Genomic DNA, 23,968 nt, shown 5'->3' with positions numbered 1-23,968 from the left:
CGGAGAGTGGCGTGGAAAGACGTCTCGAATTTCGCTGAATCAAAGGTGATGCATCGAGAGAAAGAGAGAGAGAGAGTTAGCTAGAAGTAGAAGAGAGTAAGAAGAAGAGTTATGTGTAGGGGGTGGGGGAGGAAGGGCCTGTCTATGGGCATGGCCAGGGGTGAAATCGATTTTGTCTAGGGTCTCGCGTATTATCCCTCGCGGTTTTCTATAGTGTCATTGTTGTTGGAACGGAAGAAGGTCTTGTGGTGGGAGGTAAAGAGAATAGGGCAGGGAAAGAGTGGGAAAATCTGGCCGAGAGAAGCTTTTGGGGACTACGCAGGAACGTGGGGACGGACAAGGAGAGCGAAATAACGCTAGAGGGAGGGAAAAAGAGAGAGGGACGTTGTAGAGGGATGATTTTGGCCGACAGTCTGAGTGGAGCGGAGACACAAAGCCGCTGTATTACGTTTCCACTTGTCTACTTTTTTCTAGTGTCTTCTCAGGCTTCTAGCGCCACCGGTTACGCCGCTCTCTTCCTCTCTTCCCGAACAAGAGTTTCCCGTTTACTTCTTCCTTCCGGTCGGGCGGACAACTGTTGCCAAGATCATTCTGAACGCGACGCTAATTTTTCTAACCCCCTAACTCCGTACAAGGGGAGTTTTTTTTTTTCTTGGAGATCGTGTTACCAATTAGCTGCGAAATTGGGGGATGTTTGAAATGATGCGTATTACGGGATTTTGACGAGTTTTTCTTTTCGATGGTGTTAGGTTTCGGGGGATGTAAGGATTATAGTTGTTACGTGGAGAGATTTTTATCATGATGTTTATTAATGACGTGTCGTACAATATTATATTACATCAACGATCATTGTATCATGTAATGTATGCTATCAATTGTATAAATTTATTTTATTCTTAAAATTTAGTTTTGGCAAGATGGATAATATAAAATTATATTTGCACGGAGAGAACGAAAAATATATCGTTTTAATTTTATTTAAAAAAGTTATTCAATAATATGTTTTGCTGATATTATGATATGGATTTACAGTTATTATTATAGAATTGTATATTTCACGTAGAATATTATTTTATATTATTTAATTTAAAAATTTCGTAATGATATTTTCGTAAAGAATTTTAATAATTAGAAATTAAAATTGAATTGATTAATTTAAGTTTGAGTATAATATGTTTGAAAATTACTTTTTTTTTTCATTCGTTCAATTAACAACAATAACAAATATTAAACGATAATATTCTTTGTGTATATTGTGAGAAATGAAATGAAAAGTTGAAATTGAAACGAATGGACAAACGTGATAACAGTTGGTCCATTCTGATGATGAAACGTGTTAGAAAATAGGATCGCTACAAATTCTTATATACCGTAAGATAACAAGCCATATGTCTTCTCTGGATCTCAGGATCGTCGAAGTATTAAGGCAAAGCCCGAGAACCAATGTTTTTCACAACGTGGAACGCCGCGAGTATTCTTCAGCCAGCTCCAACAAGTTTTCTTCAAAGTTCTTTTGCTCTCAACCAAGCCTTTCTATTAACCTTGAGTCACTTTTCTCATCCAGCTCACTCGGGTTCTTCTCCATTTTCACAAGCCTACCTGGAACTTCTTAATAGATCAAATGAAATTCAACAGAGAAAGGAAAATTAAAAAAAGAAGAATATCTCTATTTTATCATTTTCTTTTCCTTATTTTACTTTGAAATTTTTGAATAACTTATTAGACTAAATCATATCAGTTTCTTCATTACTTGTTTTTCATTTTTATTAAGATATGTATTTATAAGATTTATTTATATCAATCCATCAATTCATTTATACGTGGATTTTTATTAAATAATTTAATTTCAATCTGAAATGTTTCTGTCATTCTTTCAAGAAAGATAATTATTTTACTTCAAATTTTGGTACTCTAACATCAGTGTTCATATTTAACTTAATCATTATTTTATTTGATCGGTGAATAAAAATATTTTTGAAAAATTTTTAAATATAATATCAAATTTTTATTTTAACTTCAACTTATCAAGAATTATTAGCAAGAAGAATCTAAAATATTCCATTTAATTCAATTCCCAATTAACGTATTAAAAGTTTCACCAGAAAATTTCTGGAATTTAATTTAATTTCAATTTTTCAAAAAATTAAATTTTCCATTATATTCTCGTCTAAAAATACGTTTCTCGCACGGTACCAATTGGTTGCTCGCGGCGTACCAAGAGACGCCGGGAGACGGGGAATTAAAAGTTTCATTAAATGATACGAGATGGACGGTGAATATAATGAACAAAGTTTGTCCAAAGTTGGTCGAATAAAATGAAATAAACCTGGTTGGGATTCGAAATTTGGTGGTCAATGTCTTGCTAGGCCGTGGGGACCGTATCTGTACTTATAGAACGTAGTCGAGCAGTTAATGCTGGCTTCGTGTCCTTTGGGCTTTTCGTGGTTGCTCCTCGAGGATTCCGTTTGATGCGTTCACTTGCCAAACATGAACTTCGACATTATCGCCGTTTTGGACGCGAGCCATGATTTTGGTCAAGGGGATTATAAATAGTTTACTGGGAATATTGATGGAAAGCTATAAATTCTCAACATATTGATTATAATATTTTAATCCTCGTGATATATCGAGTGAAATATTGTATGATGTATGTCCAAATATTGTATTTACAATTTCGAAAGTAAATTTTTATATAATTTCACTTTATTATATATTCATTGTTGAGGGTGTGAAAGAATTCATACGTTTTCTTTTTTTGGATTAATACTATGAAATAAATTCACGAAATATTTTTTGAATAATTATGTTAAGAAATTATGAATTGCTTTGATAAAAACGACAAATATTCTGGTGGTAATAATATTCGAAAAAAGTTGAGACCACCAATAAAGTTCTGCCAGGGAAGTGAGTAACGTCCGTGTTTTGCGATGGGGAGGGCTTCGAATCCCTCTGGATTACGCGTGCCACTTTTTCAAACAAGCTAGCGAATAAAAACCCACAAATCTGATTTTACAATTTGTTTCTCTTCCATTCCATTGCAAATAATATATTATCTTTATGATCAATACAATAAATTTTTACTCCACGACACTCTACAAAATTTATATAAGATATTTCTTCATTAATTTTCATCAATTCATCATAGAAATAATAATTCTTTGATATCGATTTCGCAATTCGATTAAAAACTTTATATTTTCGCGAGAACAAAACTTTATTCTTATATAATATTCATATTTCTCAATAAATCTTCAAACATTATTCGAACGAAACGTGACCATATAACTTCTTCAAATTATCATAAAAAAAATTATACTTTAATCCAATCCTCTCTATTACTACTCAATACTTCCATCCCTTTTATTATTTTATTATTCAGTTCAACCATTCCAATTTTCCAAAATCTAATTCTTTTAACATTTCAAACTACAGGTTCCTCCAAAATCCTGTCATAAAAAATTACAATTCTCCAATACTCTCACAATTCAACAAAATTCTCCCTTCTCACAATAATCACATTCATTATCCAAACTCTCAGTCCAACGACTCCAAACAAAACGTGATCATCTGATTCCTCGAAAGCCTTTTACATCTAACAATCCTTTCCTAACGATATATCGCATTAACTATGCTCACTACCCTACACCGGATTTCTCCACCCAAAATTATATCTCCCTTCCACTGTCTCCAGCCAACGAGCATACATGTCCTAGCACGAGTTAGAGAGTTAGCTCCTGCCTCTAAGAGGCAGTTTGTGCTTACCAGCACCAGTTACTAACGTTGTTCCACGAGCCTTCCTATAATGCTATCTTGTTCGAGTTAGCAGGCCAAGACTGTTCCCGGTCGGTAATTACGGGCCAGTTCCCGGAACGGTTCCGGTGCGCGTGCATGTAAACTGGGCTTAATTGTATCTTGTCCCTTCTGCCTCACCTGCCCTTCCTCCCTCTCTCTCTCTCTCTCTCTTCGTCTCACGATAGACGATCGATCAATCGACCACGTGTACATCACCGTCTTTATTGTGCAATATACACGAGTCGTGTCTGATCGTGGTGACACGATCGCGTGTCCGTTCTTTGGACAAACAGCGCATATAAGAGGTATGAATATGGAAATATGTGTGCGTTAAAATTTTTTTGAAATCATTTCGAGGTGAAAATTTAGATACGTTCTCGGAAACAGTATATAAAAATCGTTCTATAATACGATATTAGCTTTCGAAATTTATCTGTGAATGACAACAAAAACAATGTGATGTCATTTCACCGAAATCATTCATACGAGGTTTCGTTTATGTTTATCAAACGGGATTAAGGAAGGAGTGTCGTGTTATTATTATACGTGTTTTTGTATAATAATAACAAGAGGATTGATCGATACCAATGTTATTTCCAGTTATCGCGTTGAAGTCGTACGGAACGGATCGGTGCGGATATTTTTCGAAAACTAGTAAAGCGAGTTTTGATTACCTGTACGTATCGTAGGGATCAGGATGTAAAAAGGCGAAAATGAGGGAAAATCGAGGGTGAAACGATGTCGAGCGGGGATTTGCGGGAGCCTAGGAAATTTAATTGAAAAACTTGGTTACGCCGGAAGCTGTGTGTGGCAAAGGATTAAAGGAACGGCTCGTCACAAATTGGATTAGCGGTCTCGCGTCCCATACTGGGTTGTTTCGTCTCTCTTTTTCTCTCTCTCTCTCTCTTCTTTTTCTCACTGTGGATACAGTTCGTTTTAAATGAAAGTGCCCTTGGCCGCCGTTTACATCGATGTGCCACCACCACGCAGGAAGCGTACTTCGATTCCGTCTTTTTTTCATTGACCAAGCATCAAGGCGAGGGTAATTTTTTAATTAAAGCCTCGACAGGATAGCCAGGTGGCTACGACTTACTTTGATCTTCGAGATATCGCGAATTATTTGGACGTCTTTGAGGAAAAGTGGAAGGTTGGCTTGATGTCTTGGACGTGTCAAGGGTTGTTTAGAGAGGATTGCTTCGAAAAAGATTGTTTTGTTCGATTTTGATTTGATTTTGATCGTTTCAAAGGAGCGAATAATTTCGGATTGTAATTTGATACGAAAATGTTGATATTGTTCGTTCAATTAGTAAAATTTAATCAAGTAGCTTCGTTGCGTATAATATTAAATTAAATTTAATTTATCGATTATTCAATTACTTTATGAAATTTGTCGTTTCTTTGATTTTTTTTCAAAATGTGAACGCGGTTTATGAGAGAGGAAAATTAATTGCAATTAATTTGTTAATAATTAAAAGGTATTTGTAAGTTTTTCAAATACTCTTTATCTCGCTAGTGAAATAGAATTACGTTCATTTGTATAGTAGCATCGTTTAGTCGATTTTAGCATGAATGCGATATTAAATGTGTACGTTTAGATGCAGAGGAAATGCATGTATATCACGTATGAAACATTATAACGAGCTAAATTAAATGAACCTAGAATATACGTTTAAGATAAAGTTTCATCCGTTTGTTCGACTGATCTTCTCACGTTTACCGACTATTTTATTTCCTTTAAATTCCGTGATAAAAATGGTAATTAAATTTTTTAATTTTTATATTCTTTGAATTTATTTTCTTAATAATTACTTTATTTATATCGTTAAATGTATATATAATATTGTAAGAATTTTTGAATTTCTTTATAATTTAAAAAGGAAGACTGCAGTTAGTTAGATCCATATTCAATTTATCTTTTTCCTTGTTTCATAAATTATATGTATATATCTTTTCTTTTAGCTATTTTAGTTTTGTGCAATATTTAATTATGTAATATCCTTCGAAACTTTATGAAAACTAAGTTTTACGTTAACTTTCATATTTCACTTCAAAGAAAATATTCAGAATTCCAGGATTTGTCTTACGTATTTTCTTTACTTCTCTCTTTTATCATTATACTTGTAATTTTCGTTTAACGAATTCGAATTTTAAAATATGCAATTAATTTTCCAAAAACAAATAATAAATTTCTCTTAGAATGAATATTCTTTCAAAATAAAAATTAAGAATTTGTAATTAAATCCTTAACATACAATTAACTTTTACAATCTCTCTCAAAGGAAGATATTTCGCATTCAACTTTAATTAAACGCGTTTATGCATAATCGTTTTCCCCAAAAATAAATAATAATTCCTCTGAGATCAAGAAACGAGAATGAAAAATTAAAGAATTTTAATAAAACGCATTTAAAAATTACTTATGTGCAATTCTTCCTCCAATTTAATATTCTTCCAAAATCAAAAGATAAAAATAAAAAATTTACATTTCTTCAAATAAAAAAATAAATTTAGAAACACACACACACACACACACACACATACGCCACTTTGTCATTACGTGTTCACGATTCTCTTTCAATTGCCCTTACATTCTCGCAACAACGATTGCACCCTATCATCCGCAACATTACGATTTTGAATGCGGCTTCTAATTAAATGGCCATGCAATGGCCATGAAACATTCACGATTCGTAGAGATTCTATCTGCTCCTTTCGTATCCAGAAATCGAGCGCTCGACTCGAGGGGGTAGTTTTTCGCCGGCGAACAGATGCACCAGTCCTTTGATCTCGCGTATAGAATTTCCTCTCTCGAATAGAAGAAGAAATACAGGGTCCCCACGTGGATTGTACACATTGAAGATGGAAATGCTAGGCTTCGTTTTGTAAGAGCACGGCATCGAGCGTGCAATTAAGAAGTCGAACAGGAAATTAAGGGTCGCTGTGCTTGGTCAGAGTTCAATTCGATATCGCGGTGCAGTACTGTGAAAGAACCTCGGGGACCATCCATTGAAACATGTTGATTTTATGAATGTAAGCATGTAGGAGTATATTCGAATAACTTTATTTCTCGGAATTTAATTAATTAGTCGGAATGTATTTATTCAGAATTTAATTAGTGTGAAATAATTTTCTATATCAAAATTTATTTCTTCAGAATTTGATTAAATTAATGGTAAGGATTGGGTAATGTGTAGTAGTTTCTTCTGTTATATTGAAGATAATAATTTCATTTAGGGATAGAATTTTTTATTTTTTATAAAGAGAGAAGCTTTTAATCATTTGTTTTATAATTTTCACTAATATGTTTAGTTATTTACAATTTTTTTTCTTTATTGAAATTATAATAGAGATAAAACATTGTGTCTTTCAAACAGCAAAGTCTCTGATTTTCAATCTTTAATCTTTAACAACAGCCACATAAAATAGGGAGTTGTATGTGTGAAGTATATACCCTGCAGAAACGACTTGCTACCATTTTGCCGTCGTGCACCGTGCTATCGTTTCTCCACCACCTTCGTAGAAAATCACAGTCCTTTCTTCAGAAGGGCAGAATGGTGGTTTGTCTTTCTAGTTTGTCTTTCCATTCTTGTGAAGTACTTCGGGGAATTGTTTCGATTCGGTGGTTGGTTTCTTGTTAAAAGTGTGGCAGTAAAGTGTCTGAGTATTGCAATTCTGCTTTTTATTTCTATTTAGTTTCTATAGCTTGTATTATTTTTGGATATAGGATGTTTAATTAGTAGATTTAGTTTAATTGTTAGTAGATTCAATGCTGTACAATTTTTTTTTCAATTAAATCAAATAACATAAAAATTAAGGAAAATATTTTAAAATATTATAAATTAAAATGTAAGATTTTTATGTTATTTAAATTTTTAATTTATAATGGGATCATATTTCTTTCAGTATATATTTCAATAGAATGTTAATGACAATTTTGTACAGACTATTTTGATATGTCAGTTTTTAGATGTTTAAAAAAATAAGCAAAATTCATATCTCGGATGTGAAATTTACTTTTGCATTTCACTTAATTAAAATGTTGTGAATGTAATTAAAAATTTGTTCGTAGTAGGATAGAATGGTTTAAATATTAGAAACAAAGAAACTTATTTTAGAAGTATGGTAAAAATTCCCTGATTAAAAGTTGTTATTTTCAAAAATATTAAATTATAACTTTTCATCATATATATATATCCTCATTTTGCTCGAGTATATATATTCATTCAACAATGATATTTTGGAAATTTCATATCTCTCGTTTCTCTCAAATATTCGTTTTTATTTTTTTTTTTTTTGTCACATAAAACGACAGATTTTAGGATAATGTTTTAAGCGAATTTACATATACATATTTAATACATTATTATTTTTTTTATTTCTTTTTGTTGCAATGATAAAACTTAATGATCTCTCAATAAATATTTTCTATAATTTTCATAAACTATTACTTATTATTTCCAGTATCAGTATAATTTTTACATCAATAATCACTTATCGATGATTAATTATTCCCAATACAATATTCGTATCCAATAATAATAACAATATTTTCTTCATAGTCAATAATAACACGATATTTTTCTCAATAATTACAGTTTCACTCGAAATATATTCTACTACTCCATTTTCCACAACCAATAAATTTCCCCTGTCACAAAACACTCGGCACAATCACCATCGCTTCATACATCATACCCCACAAAGCATTTCAAAAGCGAGCTTTCCTCAGCGACAATACCAACCGATATCTCAATCTCCATCCCCCAACCCCATAAGACCATTCGATCAACCTTCCAACGAAACCTTACTCCACAATTCGACTTCTCCGATCGAGTTCACACACACATACACACACACATCCCTCCTTTGGAGAACAAAATTAATCGTTCAGAGTTTACCTTGGCCCGCACAGAATCCGTCGAAGCCCATCCACCGAGTCAGATGCTCGTTAACCCTACCTCCTCGAGGTAACCGTCCTTAATTACCATCCACTGGCGCCCCGTTTCCTGGCCAATGAAGATCCCCTCCACCGCCTCCAGGAAACCTCCATCACGGAAATCGTGGAAAGGAAGAGAGATATCAGAGGGTGGTGAATAAAAAAAATAGAAAAAGAAAGAAAGAAAGAAAGAAAGGAGAAAAAACGGGGGAGGGGGGAGGGATTGAACATGGACGTGTCCGTTTTCCACGGGGCGAGAGAGCATGATCGGATTTGCTCGTCGAAATATCTGCACGCATGAATCACGATTACCGCGGAATGGAAACAATGCACGCGGCAGTGGGGAGGGGAGGGGGTGGAGAAAGTGGATTTATTAATCCCGACGTGTGCAGTTTGGCGAAGGGTTGGGAGTGAAAAAAAAAAAAAAAAAAAAAAGAAAAGAGCGGCGAGCGAATTCAGGTGTTTCAAGTAACGTCGGGATTGCGAGAGGGGAGGAGGGGTGGTGGCGTTGCTATTTCGCTTTATTGGCGGGCGGAGGGATGGTGGAGGGCCGCTTCGAAGATGAAATACGCGACGCGTGGAATAAAAATTCTTTTTTTTTTTCTTTTTTTCTTTTTTTTTTTTTCACTCGTGACTGGCGGAGTGAACGTGCACGGGTAATTGGAGACTGTTTTATTCCGTTGACACGAGGGGGGGGAGAGGGTTGGGGAGTGCATTGTTCTCGGGTGTTTTTGAAGCCACGGTTGAAAGTAATAGTTCTGTTTCATGGTAGTTTTTGGCAAGTTTTGTTGCAAGTTTTCGGGCTTGATGGGGAAAGTAATTGTTGTTTTGACTCTTTTGTGGGGGAAATGGCTGTTTTATGCCGCGCGTGGATGTCGATGGAAGAGTGTTTTTAAGTGGCGAAATATGTTTACGTGAAACTATTTCCTCCATTATGTTGGGGATTAATTTGAAACAATAATACACACGGTTGTTCAATTTAAAATGGATGGATGTTAGGAATGGCTTGAAATTATTACATCATTTCGAATTTTCAAGATCATTAAAATTTGTTGTATAATTTAGTCTTTTTAAGAATATTTTTTTTCAGTAAAATTATACAAAAATATTCTTTTCAAACATATCCAAAATAAAACTTGTTTTTTGGTAGAAGTATACATTCGAGATTTTCTTTGATGTTATGTTAAAAATTTACAATTTAAATGATATGTTTCAATATATGTTTCTGCTTACAAGTAACTCGAAAATATTACGGAAAAAACACGTTAAAAGATACATTTTAATATAATATGATCCATATGAAGTTTCATATGGAAACTAAAATATAAAAATATTTAATTAAAATTTTTTCAAAATTTAAAACTCCATTTTCTAAAAACTCTTTAATTTTAACATCAGGATACAAATATCATTGTAATTGATATTAAATGTATAATAATTCGATAATTTTCTTCGACAGAGAACGAATTTAAAGCAAAATGGCAACTTATGTTCCCTCGGTGAGAACAAAGTTATAAAATTAAATAACGGAAGGTGTAGCATTACGGAAGCGTTACGATTTCCATGGAGGTGGCTGTGAGTAGATAACGTTATTACACCCAAGCAATATAACGCCTTCAGAGAGATAAAAGGAATAACTGCATTATATAGCGCTATAACTTGCGATTAAAGTTGTTGATTACTTAGGCGAGCCAACTATGCAAAATTAACAAGTCTATCCTGGTTTACTTCCACGTCTATTTGATATTCTCTTTATTTTAGGTATCTTTTACGAAAGTTTTCTAGTTTCAGAAAAGACGAATGAATAAATTGCGTTAAATAAGAGAGAAGATAAATTAAACAAATTATAATAAAATAAGATATAAAGTCTTAATATTTTTAACCAACTGTAAATTATCTCGTAAACTTTACTCGTTTTTACTCAAAAATCTTAGAAACATAGACTGTGGATGTAAATCCTCTTAGAAAAATCTTAAGACGTAGCTTAAAAATAAAAAAAAAAAGAAGATAGAAGAAAAATTAGAAGACACCGTTTCCATCTCTAAAAAAGGCACAGCCATCAAACTATCCTCCCTTTACTTTCCTCCCTTTCTTTCTTCTCCTTTTACGTTCTTCTTCTTGAAGGTGGTTATAAATAATTCGAGGACTTATTAAACGCCTTTTTTAACGACTTCAAAGAAAAAGGCGACAATAAAACCAAGGTGAAACGATAAACCACCCTCGTTCGAAGCAAAGGGGAATAAATAAATAAACCAGGTGGGAAAGATATAAAGGAAACGGTGTGAAAGAAGGTGAAATAAAATCTCGTGCAGATTTGACGGGGATAAGTACACGCGAAACGTGGAACGTGCAGCCTTTGGAAGGGGTGGTATTTTAGTCCTCGCGCGGTTTCCCTCCCCCGAGGGAGAGGTTTAATCGAGGAACAAGGTTACAACCTGTAGATTCGTAAAATACACCTTCAAGGTATCCCGTGCACGTTCGCGTTCCATTAAGATTTTTTAAACGTCTCTGACGTGGAATAAATAAAAGAAAAATAGGTGGAAAGTGGGTGGAAAGAGGAGAGGAGAATATCGTTGGAATGGGAAAAGTATTGACTTACTCGTGAAAAAACGGTATTTGAAAAATGAAAATATGGAAAGTATATTGAGAGAATATTTTTTTATTATGGAGAGAATAAATTATTATAATTGGAAGAGATTACGTATTGATGTAATTATGGTAAAGAGAATAAGAGAATGGGGTGAATTTATTTTTATAATGTAATAAGTGTGAAGAAATTATTCAAGGTTTGATTATCTATACTTTATTTTGAATGGTGAATTTTATTATTGAAGAAATGAATAATTCTATTGTAAGTAAAAATATTATGAAATATTACAAGATGTTATAAAGTATATTGTGAAACGTTGAAATATTAAAAGATATTATAAAATATTCTGAAATATAAAATACTATAGAAAGTATTTGTTAAATAATTTCAGATCCTTTGAAATTAATTTCAAATAATGATTATATTATATATAAATAAAATATCTTGTACTATTAAGATGAAAGATACTTAATTGGATCATAAACAATTCTTTTTCAAACTATTTAAAAATAGTTTACTATTATTAGCATATTAATACACATAAATATTAATAATCATTTGACATCTCATACTAACTAAATTTTTTTTTTTTCAGGTGAGTCATTGTTATTCCAAACTACCAAGACTTCAATCTTCTATTTGGTAATGTTAATACTCTTTCAATTTAAAACAATTTTCAAAATCAACCGTCATATTCATTGTATAAAAAAACTCCATCAATATCGACGGTTTATGCTCGATTAATTATTCCTCTTTTAATTACGTTTCGACCGTGTACTACCACAAACACCACGAGTACACTTGAATAAAGCATGAAACGCGATTTTTACGGGACGACACGCTACGTACGTACGTACACTAAATTTTTTTTCAACTTTTCTTCTTTTTTTCAATTTTTTTTTTTTTTAGAAGAACTAGCCGTGTGTTTGCATAAGCGTTTATACGCAGAAGCTCGGGTAAAAAGTACGAATTTTCATTTTAATTTTACATATCGTCCATCGTGGTGCAGACACCTCATAGTATAATTAAAATCATGTTTGGGGATGATTAATATTGTATATCGCGTTCTGAAACGCGATTTTAGGCATGGAAAATTTTGACAATACATTCGTGGCCTGTTTTAATTAAAAATGAAAGCGGATTTATAGTCGATTCGTCGATGATTTATCTTGCTCTACGCTCCATTGATATTTATTGTCGGTCTTAAAATCATTGTGAGGTAGGTCTATGTTTTTTTGGTATATATATATCATATTTAACTTCTGAATTAATGAATGCAGGGTTTGTTTTGGGGAACAAGTATAATATAAACGTATAAAATCAAAGTGATTGATTCGAGAAATTAATTTTGGATTTTTTAGTGGAAGCTCGTTGAGATTGAAATTTATATATTTCATATTTTATTCGAATTTATGGTTTATATTTAATAAGTTTCTTTTAAAAGTTATTCGTGATTTATTTAGTTGATAACAATATAAATAATATAATTGAATTATTGGATTTAATTTAAATTAATTATGAATTATATATGAATTCACGAATAATATTAAATTGTATAGATATTAAAGCGATATTGGGTAAGTAAAAATTTTTAAAAATAATTATAATATATATCTATAATTGATTAATTATTTATAATATCTATTATTAAAAATATAGAAATTTACAGAATCAAAATTTGAAATTGAGAATTAAAAAATTTAAATTTTTTTTCTAAAGTTGAAAGAGAAATATGAGAGAAACGTTAGATAAGAAAAGGCGCGAAGAAATCGTTTAATGACGTGTGAATACGACATTTAAAAAGCACGGAAGCACGGAGATAATAAGTATATCAGCTTAGGAGATACCTGCATGCAAGAGTGAGTTCTCTTGCATAGACTCAAGTAGCGCGTGACAAGCAAGATCAAGGGAGTTTCCATGAAGAGCTTATAACTACAGTTTACACCGAGAGAGAAGATGAGCTTCTGCAAGATTCTTGATTTATCCGTTCAACGTATTTATATTTCCCAAAAGTATATAATCCTGCATAATCGTATTATGCTTCATAAAGATTGCATAGAAATTGACGTAACGTTTCATAATTATTTTCTCTTCATCCATTTTCCTATTAATAACAATATTTTACCAAAAATTTTAATAATTCATTACTCGAATCTTGCCAGGAGGCCAAGAGGAAAAATTACTTAAATTCAACCACCTCACCGTAAAAAAAAAATCTCTCTGCCAAAAAAGGAAAAGGAAAACAGAAACTCGTATCAACCCCCTACGTATCATCACCCATCTTCCCTCCCTCGGAAGAAATTCATAGATCATCGCATGCTCGGTCAGCAGTATCGAGAGAGAGTATATCCTTCCACGTATCTGAAAGGAGAAACGAATCGAGGCGGAAGGTATCCTCCCCTCTGCTCTTCGTCGAGTCGTATCGTCGCGACAACGTTATAAAAGAGGGGTCGAATGGCTAGTCGTATTCTCGCTCGAACGCCCCCGCAATTATACTGTTTATGTAAGGGCGTGGTTGCAGCCGACTGGCCGCGATGAGAGAAAGAACAGATCGTGTGCACACACACACACACACACACATACGTGATGTGTACACAAATAAAGCGGCTCGGGTTTATATTGGGCCGAAGATTGGCAGATCCGGCGTAATGGTCGCCGTGGACGCAATCGAGAGCAATAGACGTGTTCTAGGGAGCTTTGGTCTCTTTGCGCGGACAAGAGAATCCGCAGTTTCGAGCGTGTGGCAGGATGTGTGCTGTAAATGATGATTGATCGACCGTTATTGCTACTGGGTATTATGTATGCGGGATGGAGAAGTGTCATCTTGGCTATTTCATTTATTTCTCTTTGGAGGATTTGTTTTTATGATGATGAGTGGAAAAATATATTATGAAATTGTTCTTTTGTTTAATTTTTTGTGAGATTAGAAGTATATAATATATTGGAGTAAAGAGGATGATAAAAGGAGGGTGAAATGTGAGGGGAAAGAAGCTCTATATTCCATTGTACTATTATTTAATGATAAAGTAGTTGAAATTATTATGACTTATATCAATTTTAATGAAAAGCATCAACAAATGATAAAGAATGAGTTGCATTATGATAGATAAAGGGGTTAGAGAGGTATAAAGCACAAAATTATACGTATATTCGTTTTAAAAATCATTTTTATTTTTTTGGAGTTGAATATATATAATTTACATCAATTATACAGATAAGATAAATTACTGCTGAAAATGGAAGTGTAAATAATCTGAAAGATAAAGAAGATCAAATAATTGGTAAATCTAAGAAGGTAAGATAAATGTTGAGAACGAAGAAAGAGCATGGGGAAGATGAACTGCGATTAAAGATAAGGGTTAATGAAATGAGTGGAGGGAAAAGAAATTATAGCAAAGAGAGAAAAAAGTGTAATAAGTGGAAGGGTCTGGAAAAAGGTGGTTGGAACGGATAAACGGAAAGTGAGAGTTCAAAGAGTCGGAGGAAACGGAGTTAAAATATAGACCAGAGATAAAGGTATACTTGTGGAACTGGAAAAATGGAAGCAAAATGTATCAGAGAAAATTATAGAGACAGATAAAATGGAGATAATTGTTTATTATAAAAGTTACATAATCAATGAACATTTAAAAATAGAAGAAAATTGAACAAATAACACGTGTCCAAAGTTATATTAAAGTTGGTAAACCTGGAAGGGAAAAAGAATTAGCGAAGAGTGAAAGAGAGCAAGTGAAATTTAAAGGGAAACGGATAGAATGGGACATGAGGGATAGGAATTAAACGGTTAATTGACACTGACAGATGAAACGCTGACTAAACGCGAGGGAAGATCGAAAGGGGACTAATGAAGTAACGAAGTTTCGCAGAGAGGAACGAAGAAAGCGACAGAACCGGAGAATCAACGTATGAAAAACGTGGAAAAGAAAGGATAAAGCGCGGAAATATGTAATGTCAAAGTTAAAACAGGAACAGGAATTAAATTAATTAAACAGCTTCGGCAACCGAGTTCTTTTTTCGCGTGTAATTTTTTACTTCGAAAATATACAGTGGCGATTATCAATTATTTATAGAGAAGAAAGAAAATAATCAATTAAGAAAATAATATTTGTTATAGGAAATATTAATAACTGTATTTTTTATCTGAATATTCATACACGAATATTATTAAAACAGTGACTCGATTTAAATGACTTATTCGGTACATCTAGATAATCTCTTTATATAAATTTAAATTGCTTGAACAAGAAAGATAGAGAGATTCGGAGAAAAGAGAAATAAAACACGCCTGTCGATATCGGTAATAAAATAAACATTGAACATGAATCAAACGAATAGATAGTAGATCTCAAAAGAAATATAAAAATTTAAATAAAATACAAATAAAATTTAAATAAAAATACAACGATAAAAGATCAGTCAAATAAAAGTAATGATTGAAACTAAATTTCATATTTTTGATTGCTATAAAAAGGATGAAATATACTTAATAAAAAATTACAAAATCTATCAATTGACTCAGCTCATTTATAAGAGAAAGCACAAGGTAAGAATTTTAACGTTTAATTTCACGTATTTCCTAATCGAATTTAGATCAAAATGTTTTATTGAGATTATTACAGTCGCGAAAGTAAAAAAAAGAAATGTCGTAACCACGGAAAATAAAGGAACTACTTAACCCAGTTACGGTAGTTAAAGGATTAATAAAAATCCAGAGTATAACATAAACATGCTGTTAAAACAAATTGAAGAGAAGAGAATTGAAACGAAATAATGTTAAGTAAAAAGGAATTGCAAGATCAATGAAAAACTCATTTGTTGAACGATCGTTTCACAGCGGGGTGGACGAGTCATTGGGGAAATTAACAACCGTGGTAAATCTTCTGCAACGGACAGAATCGTCTTTCCCGACTAAAACGACTGTTTTCCAACCAGTTTTCGAGGTTCTTTTTACTTCTTAACCAGCCTGTTTATCAGGGTACTCGTCGTTGCTTGAACATGGCCACCGCTTTTTCCCCATTTGTTTCGCGAGTTCGCTCGAATCGCGATAGAGGGAGTTTCTTTCGCAAACGCGGCGGAAACTTTTCGGTCCCCTTCCTCTTCTCTTTCTTTCTCTCTCTCTCTCGAAAAGTTTAATTTCGTGGAAGCTGCGGGACCTCCATGTCCTCCTCCTCGAAACGGATAATCAATGGGCGGAAATTTTTTAGTATTCGACTTCGACGATCTCATGGATTTCACGGTGACATTGTTCGACTATTCCTTGATGTATACGAGTATTAGCCGATGGGATCGATGGGGAAGCAATCTACGTTGTTTGCTAGGTTGACCCAGATACGTGGATTTTGGTAATATTTTTCGGGATCAGAGTCTGGGGGGTTTTTGATTCTGAAATATTTGATCCGTGAATTTTAGTTTTTGAATTTTTTCTTTTTCTTTTTTTAATTTTAATCATTCTTGAGTATTTTATGAAAGGAAGGGAACTCGTATCTTCTTAATAGGTGAAAATTTGAAGGTGCAACGTGGAATGTAATTTCGTCTTTCGAGTTTCATTTTGAATTCTGTTCTGAAACTTTGTACTAGATAGAATAGAGGATTCTTATAGAATACAGAATGAAATTCCAAACTTTTAATGTAAAATTCCAATTGTTATTCTTTTTAATCTTCTAAATTTCATTTTGGAATAATTATCTTATTGTATTATAGTATAATATTATTTTACATAACTAATTTTTCTTGGTTTTAATTTGATTTAAAAATATCGATAAATCTTCAAATTTGAAACTCGATATCGATCACGTGAAGTTTCACATAAATCAACCGTATTATCGTCTCGAATTTCGAGGTATAAAAGGGTATTTTCGAAAATCGAATTTTCTGTCTAACCGCGGGCTAATGTTCCACTGGAATACGCATCACCACCCTTGGCTGCATGAAAACGACCGGAAGGTTGTTCCCTATGGATGAAACGTTGAAACTAGCGAGAGCACATCCTTACGTGGCTGTTCTCAGGAATGGCACGTGAAATTTTATGCAAACGTCGCCGGAAGGCGAGCTTCCCATATGCAAAGAGGAAGCGACATTCGATATATATTCTCTTGGCGATATATATTATCTTAACGAAGAAGACACGCCTTCACCTTTTATTACATGCTGGAGAATGAATATCCTAATTTGCCACGTACAGATAACCGTGGTTATCTATCATTCTTCTGATTTCTTTTCTCAATTTTTGTATAAAAATAGTTTCACAGTTTCGAGATTTATTTTGGTTTTTGTTTAATTTTTTTTTTATTATAATTGTTCCATTATTGCGTGCATTTTTCTCTCATTGAAATGAAATTTATCGATTTTTCGAATAATTTCAATTTTTTCAATTTCTGAAATAATATTTTATACAATTTGTGAATAATGGAACTGTAAGAAAATTTGTATACTTTTTAAATATTTCGAAACTTTGTTAATTTTTTTCTTTCCTTTTTATTTATATCAGAATTGTTTAGCATTTTATATTTTCGTTTATTTCGATGGTAGCACATGGTCATAAGTGGAGAAGTTTATAAGATAAGTAATAGGATCGTAAAATCGTATTTTGGAAGTAGTACAGTAGTGTAATAAATGATAGTAGTTTCGGTTGTTTGAGTTTATTCCTGTGTTTGCGGCTTGGGGTAAATACTACCCATGTTTTTCCGATCTAGCGTGCATTTCAACTCGGGAACTTATAGCTAGACATTTTGAAACTTTCAGAAATGATTTGTCAATTTTATTTATTTATTTTTATCGTTCTTTTTCCATTAGAAACTTCTCTACCAATATTATCTTATTTCTTAAATAGGAAAATTTCACAATTCTTTAAACAATATTTCCTCGATTTGTCGAACAAAATTTTCTCAAATTTATTATTCCAATAAAATTTTTCAATCGAAAATTTTCCAATTTTCTTAAACCTTTCAATGACTCGAATATAATTTTCCAATTTCCGATGCACTAGTTATCAATGTAAACGTTTCAATTCTTCAAACAAAATCTCATTTCTCAATCAAAACTCTTCAATCCCTCAAACAAAATTTTCCTTTTCACCTTTTCAAACATAATTCCAGATAAAAAGAATTAAACCAAATCCTCTACTATTTCAATCTCCATATCTTCGATACCATTTCGATTCCTCACATTCGTTTCATCATCGATATCGTTTCCTTCAATTGGTCCTCCACCACTCGTTTCAGAATATATTTCCTTTTCGATATCGTCGTTTGTTTCGTAGCATTTTCGACTCGTTTCAAAACGTTTATATATATAACATGGTCGCGTATTCATCTCGAAATGTTCCAGACACCGAGTCGATTTGAAATTCAACCGGTTCCACGCGCCAAATGATACATCGTCAAAAACGAGAGACGATTTTCGAGGGAGGTAACCGGTATTACCTCTCTGTTTCTCCTTCGCTGACCGCCATTGTTTCGTTCGGTGGAACGAGCGTGAATTACGACTCGCGCGTTCGTTCGGCTCTCTCATTAAATTAAATTAAATTAATTCCTCGCGTCTGCTCGGAATTTCTCCTCTTTGAACGAACTTTTCCATTTTTCACCATTCGCCACGAATCATATTAAAAAAAAAGTATTTATTTATCGTCGAAAACGGGAATTTTTGAGAGGGTTGATGATTTTAGAGAAGGAGAGACGATTTACTGCCTTTGGTGATATGGAGTTTGGTTTCGAGGTTTTAGGCGAATTCGATTTAAATCGAATAAGAATATAAATAATTGATAATAATAAATTAGTATAAATGATTCTCTAAAATTAAATTAAATTCAATTAATTCTTCGCGCCTACAGAGAATTTTACTCTTTGAACGTTTCTCATTTTTCTCTTTGGCTGTCCTCTTCGGTAATCTTCTATCTATTTATGTCCAATAATTTATTATCCGACTTGTTTTAAAATCGGATATTTTTATAAAAATATATTTTTATACCTAAAAAATATATTTCTAGAAATATGGACAAATATTGTGATTTAATTATTATCCATATTTATTACATATAATTTTTATTACTTAAATGAATCAGAAGAAATCTCGATTCCTTCGTTCGAAATAAATGATTAACGAGAGATTTATTCGAAGAATTATCAAGCTTGTTTCTCCATCGAGTGAAATGGAGAAATCGCGTAATCGATTTCGAGTAGAACGTTGTTGGATTGGCACGATGGAAACCTCGTTTGTTTCGACGCGTTCGAAGGAGTAATGGATTTTTTTTTTTTCCGCACAAACGGTTAATTCGGCCTTTGTTATTATCTCGAGCGCACGCTCACGACTTTTATATTACACCACTTTCGCGTTACTCTGAAGCACACGAAACATTTCCACCGAAAAAAATGTTGCGCATTAATCCTTTGTTCGCGCTCACTCGCGAAACACTATGCAGACGTGTACCTCGCGATTTTTATTCCATCTTTTGTTAAAAGTGACACGGAAAAATTTGTAATTTTTTAATGGAACTGTGAAGAATTAAAATATTTTTTTTATATTTATTACACTTAGGATATTTTTTATAGATGTGAAAATTTTATTTATCGAAATGATCATTGTCCCTTGCATAACAAAAGATAAAATAAAGATTCTGTCTATATAATGACATAATAAATATAAAGTTTATAATATATCTCATTTTAATTTAATAAATTATTTATCATCTAGAAAAATAAATATAATTCTCATATCTATTAAGCAAACAAAATCGATGTACAATACAAATGAATATAATAATAATTCCACCAATCATGATGTCCAATTATAATTATTAATCAATACGACTCACACTAACGCAAACTTAATAAGGAGCAAACAAATCTCGAAGGACCAAAAAAAAAAAAAAAAAAAAGAAAGAAAGAATCCTACCAACGAATCTTGCTCATCAATCTTTTCAATCTCGTTCTGAAACGACTCCCATCAGCAAATCCTCCGGTCCGCTCGTAATCAGAGCGAAAAGAAAGCTGCAAGCGAAAAGGCGGTCCGTCTTGGTCGTCAAGCGGTGCAATAACGGTCGGCCAATTAACCGTCCTGCTCCAAGACATTACCAAAAGAACAGTATCTCAGATGACGTCATTGTTTGACGAAGAATTATCGACTTGAACTCTCCCAAAAAGTCAGGCAATACATATATACGTGTATATATTTATATGTGTAGAAACAATAGGTCGATAGCAGAGACCATTTTCTGTTTGTTTCCGATCAAATGTCATTTCGATGGATTGTCCCGGGGTGTTTGATTCGATATGAATTTTCTCGCGGCTCCATAACTTCTCTCGTTCTTTTTATCCCATATTTTTCCAATTTTTCACCTTCGTTTTTATTTGATTTTATTTTATTTATTTTATGTTATCCTTTAAAAGTTTATATAACGCACGATGTTGTTTTGTTATAGATATATTTTCTTTAATAATGCTTTTATTTATTCATGGTCAAAGATTCAGTTAATAAATAAAAGTATATAGAATAAATTAATTTTTATCTTTCATTGTATTCATCGATATTCAACGCAAAGTTGAAATTTAATTCTACTTTTCTCCACGAAGGCTACAATAAAATTTTAGACAAGTTAAAATCAAATTTTTGGATATTTTATCTATCGATTTTTCTTTTTATACGAGATAACTTCAATGTAACAAGCATTTATTTTAATGATAATCTACCAAAGATATTTTTTATTTCATGCAAAATTATTCCCAAACTTTTTTTATTTTTAACGTTCCTTTATTTCTTCCAGTTTTTATTTTTAACTGGTCACGGGATGTACACACGTATGAATGTAGATAGGGATGAGATGGTTGGAGGAAGCAACGAGTGGAAATTTCGCGCTCTATTTTTCTCTCTTCCCGCGACAACACTCGTATCGCTGGCGAAATTCGAGGCGACACGGGAAAAATCGTTGATAAACTTTTAACGATATACACGGCACGTAGCCGTTTCGACGGCCGATCGAAAATTATTGGCAAACACGGGGGTCACTGCTTCGTTCAAAGAGCGAAAAATCGTCGAATATGTATTCGTGCATATATCGTCTTCGACGAGTGGTCATTGTATTAGAGTGCCGCGAGGAAATATTACGTCTGTTAAACGAAATTTCAATTTATGGTGGATGAAATTGAGAACGATTGGTACGTGAACGGTTGGAAAAGTATGGGAGTTTTATAAGGATGAAAAGATCTTTTCGATCAATATATATTCGTTTCGATAAATAGTCTGACAAATGTTCGAACATTTCATCTTTCAAAATTTGATGAAGAACGAATAGAATAATTCTTAATAGATACCTCTTCTTGATTACTTGTTAACACCCAACTAAAAAACAGGCTAGGTTTAATTTTAAACGAAAGATAAATAGAATAAAGTAATCTTTCAATTTCAATTTTTTTTCAAAGGAAATTTCTTTCATCGACTTGATAAGAACATGTCTTTCTTGTCATACTTTTTTAGGTAATATATATATATAATCATGCTGATTTTTCAAATTCAATTTCAACCCTATCAAAAACACCAGTTAATTTTTTCCCCGTAATTAACGTTCAATCGTTTTCATGCAACGAGAGAGCAGAGGAGAGAGAGAGAGAGAGTAATTCGAGATGGATAACATTACGATTCGCTCGATGACGCAAACGAAATGGAACACGGGCAAATGGCGTCGAATGGCATTAATGATATTCAACGACACGGGTGAAACGCGTCGATGGGAAAATGTATTTATTTGTGAAATGCGAACATCCAGATAGAGAATGCTCTTTGCCTCGCGAATCGTGGAGATTTTGTTTGTTGCGTTTCAGGAAGGGGGTTGGTTCGATATCGTGGTGGAGGGGGAGGGAGAATTGAGCAGATTTTGTTGTACGAGATACCAGACAACGTTGATAACGCTTCGATATCTATCAGTCCAAGTTCATCGTAAATGTTGATAAAATTTCGTTTTCGTGTGTCGAGTTTCTACCCCTTCTATTTCTCTCTCTTTTTTTTCTTCTGGATATTAATAATTTGGGGAAAAAAGAATAAAGATATTTGAACGAAAATTTGTTCTTATTTGTATCAGATAATGTGAGAAAGGTAATTATTTATTTATTAACAAATACGATATATACATATTATTAGTAACAGTATATATCGTGAAGTATTAGAAATCGTGTTATATCTGATATTTAATCGATATCAAATCGATTTTCGCTATTTCTTGTATCATATTTGACTTCATAAATAATTTGTTTCCATATCAAATATTTTTTTGATTTTATAATTTCAATTAAATATACTTTTTATCCCTTAATACTTTCCAATTATATATTCATTTAATGAATGAATAATCAATATAAATTTAGGCAAATAAATTTTCAAATATCATTTCATTTCAATAAAATTATTTCAATAACTATTTCCAATATTTTTTGAAATATAATCAGAACTGTTCTCTGTTACATTTTTTTATTTCATCTTTTTTTATAGGACAAAGATTAACGCGTATTCGTTACTATAGAGTGGAAAAAATTTTGAAAGCTCGTTAAAACGAATCTGAGCTAGTCCATCATTTTATGAATGTTTATTTGAAAAATTGATAACGAGAGTTTCGAAAACCAGATTGCGGAATTTTTTGCGTGGAGAATTGGCTCGTTGAGACTGAAATAAAATTTTGGGTGATTTTTTTCCCTACAATATTTATCAATTTTTTTTCATGAATTAATTTTTATTAATTAATTATTTAATTAATTTCACTCTGTGTGAAATTAAATTTAGTAAGTAGTTTTTTTTACTAAAAAGAGATTATTAAATATTTTTTATATTTCTATTTCTATTTTTATAATTTTTATTATGAAATTACATTTTGCATAGATGGAAATTTTAATCTTTTAGAATTTCATTTTAAACGTAATATTGGTTCGATTTTCATTTTAAAGAAAAATATTTATATGGGAAGAAGTCTTCATTTCCTTCGTAAAGAATAAACATTTATAGAAAAGTGTTTTCTTTTACTTTTCTAGAAGAAATATTTATTCGAAAAAAAATATGAAACAAATATTGAACTTCTCCTTATCTTAAATTCTGAATTTCTAATAATTTATGGTTCACTTTAAACAGAAAACTTTCTTTAAAGGTGGAGAATTATACAGAAAAATATTTTTCTTTCTTTGAATATATTGTTACATTAAATTTCGTTTTCCATTTGCAATTTACTTTTTTGTAACTGTAGAAATTGATCTTTCTTCCAAACTTTGATCTTTCTTCGTTATATTAATCTTACTTTTCTTTGACAAATTTCTCAATTAATTAACTCCTTTCTTATTCGTTTTAAAAATTGAAAATATATAAAACACATAAATTATTCAAGCAATTGAGTGTTTTAATAATCTCTTTCTAAATCCACTCTCAATTTTTTCAAAGAAGATTAATTTATAGAATATCGCGTATTCCCATTTTGTAACAACTCTCTTCATCGCGTGCTTATACGGTTTTAGAGATTAATATGATCCATTTTCAAATGGACCATTTACCATAGTCTCTGGATCATTGGCACAAACTCGCCTCATAAAATTCCATAGTTCATTCCTTCCACACTGGGCTTTATTCTCCCAGCAAACAGATTTTCCCGCGTTAATTCCAGTGACACCGGTCTCCAGCTAATT

The 23,968-nt window shown here is 32.4% G+C and overlaps 1 protein-coding gene and 1 long non-coding RNA gene across 5 annotated transcripts in view; both read left to right on the top strand.

Moving 5' to 3' along the window:
• LOC100576417 overlaps positions 1–12,726 on the top strand; it is a 44,741-nt gene extending 32,015 nt beyond the window's left edge. The window contains exons 2-5 of one of the 3 annotated variants that reach the window (XR_003305503.1): positions 10,188–10,303; positions 10,490–11,468; positions 11,914–12,163; positions 12,228–12,726. This is a non-coding gene — a long non-coding RNA (uncharacterized LOC100576417). Of the gene's footprint in view, positions 1–10,187; positions 11,469–11,913; positions 12,164–12,227 lie in introns of all 3 variants that reach the window. The other 2 variants (XR_003305502.1, XR_003305501.1) reach the window with 2 other exon arrangements.
• Positions 1–23,968, top strand: part of LOC409849 (immunoglobulin-like and fibronectin type III domain containing 12) — a 177,873-nt gene that overhangs the window by 49,065 nt on the left and 104,840 nt on the right. The window lies entirely within an intron of this gene.

This window comes from Apis mellifera, linkage group LG10, assembly GCF_003254395.2.
Source record: "Apis mellifera strain DH4 linkage group LG10, Amel_HAv3.1, whole genome shotgun sequence".
In the NCBI taxonomy this organism is placed as follows: domain Eukaryota; kingdom Metazoa; phylum Arthropoda; class Insecta; order Hymenoptera; family Apidae; genus Apis; species Apis mellifera.
Note: the sequence above shows the minus strand (reverse complement) of the source record. Positions and strands in the feature narration are given on the sequence as shown.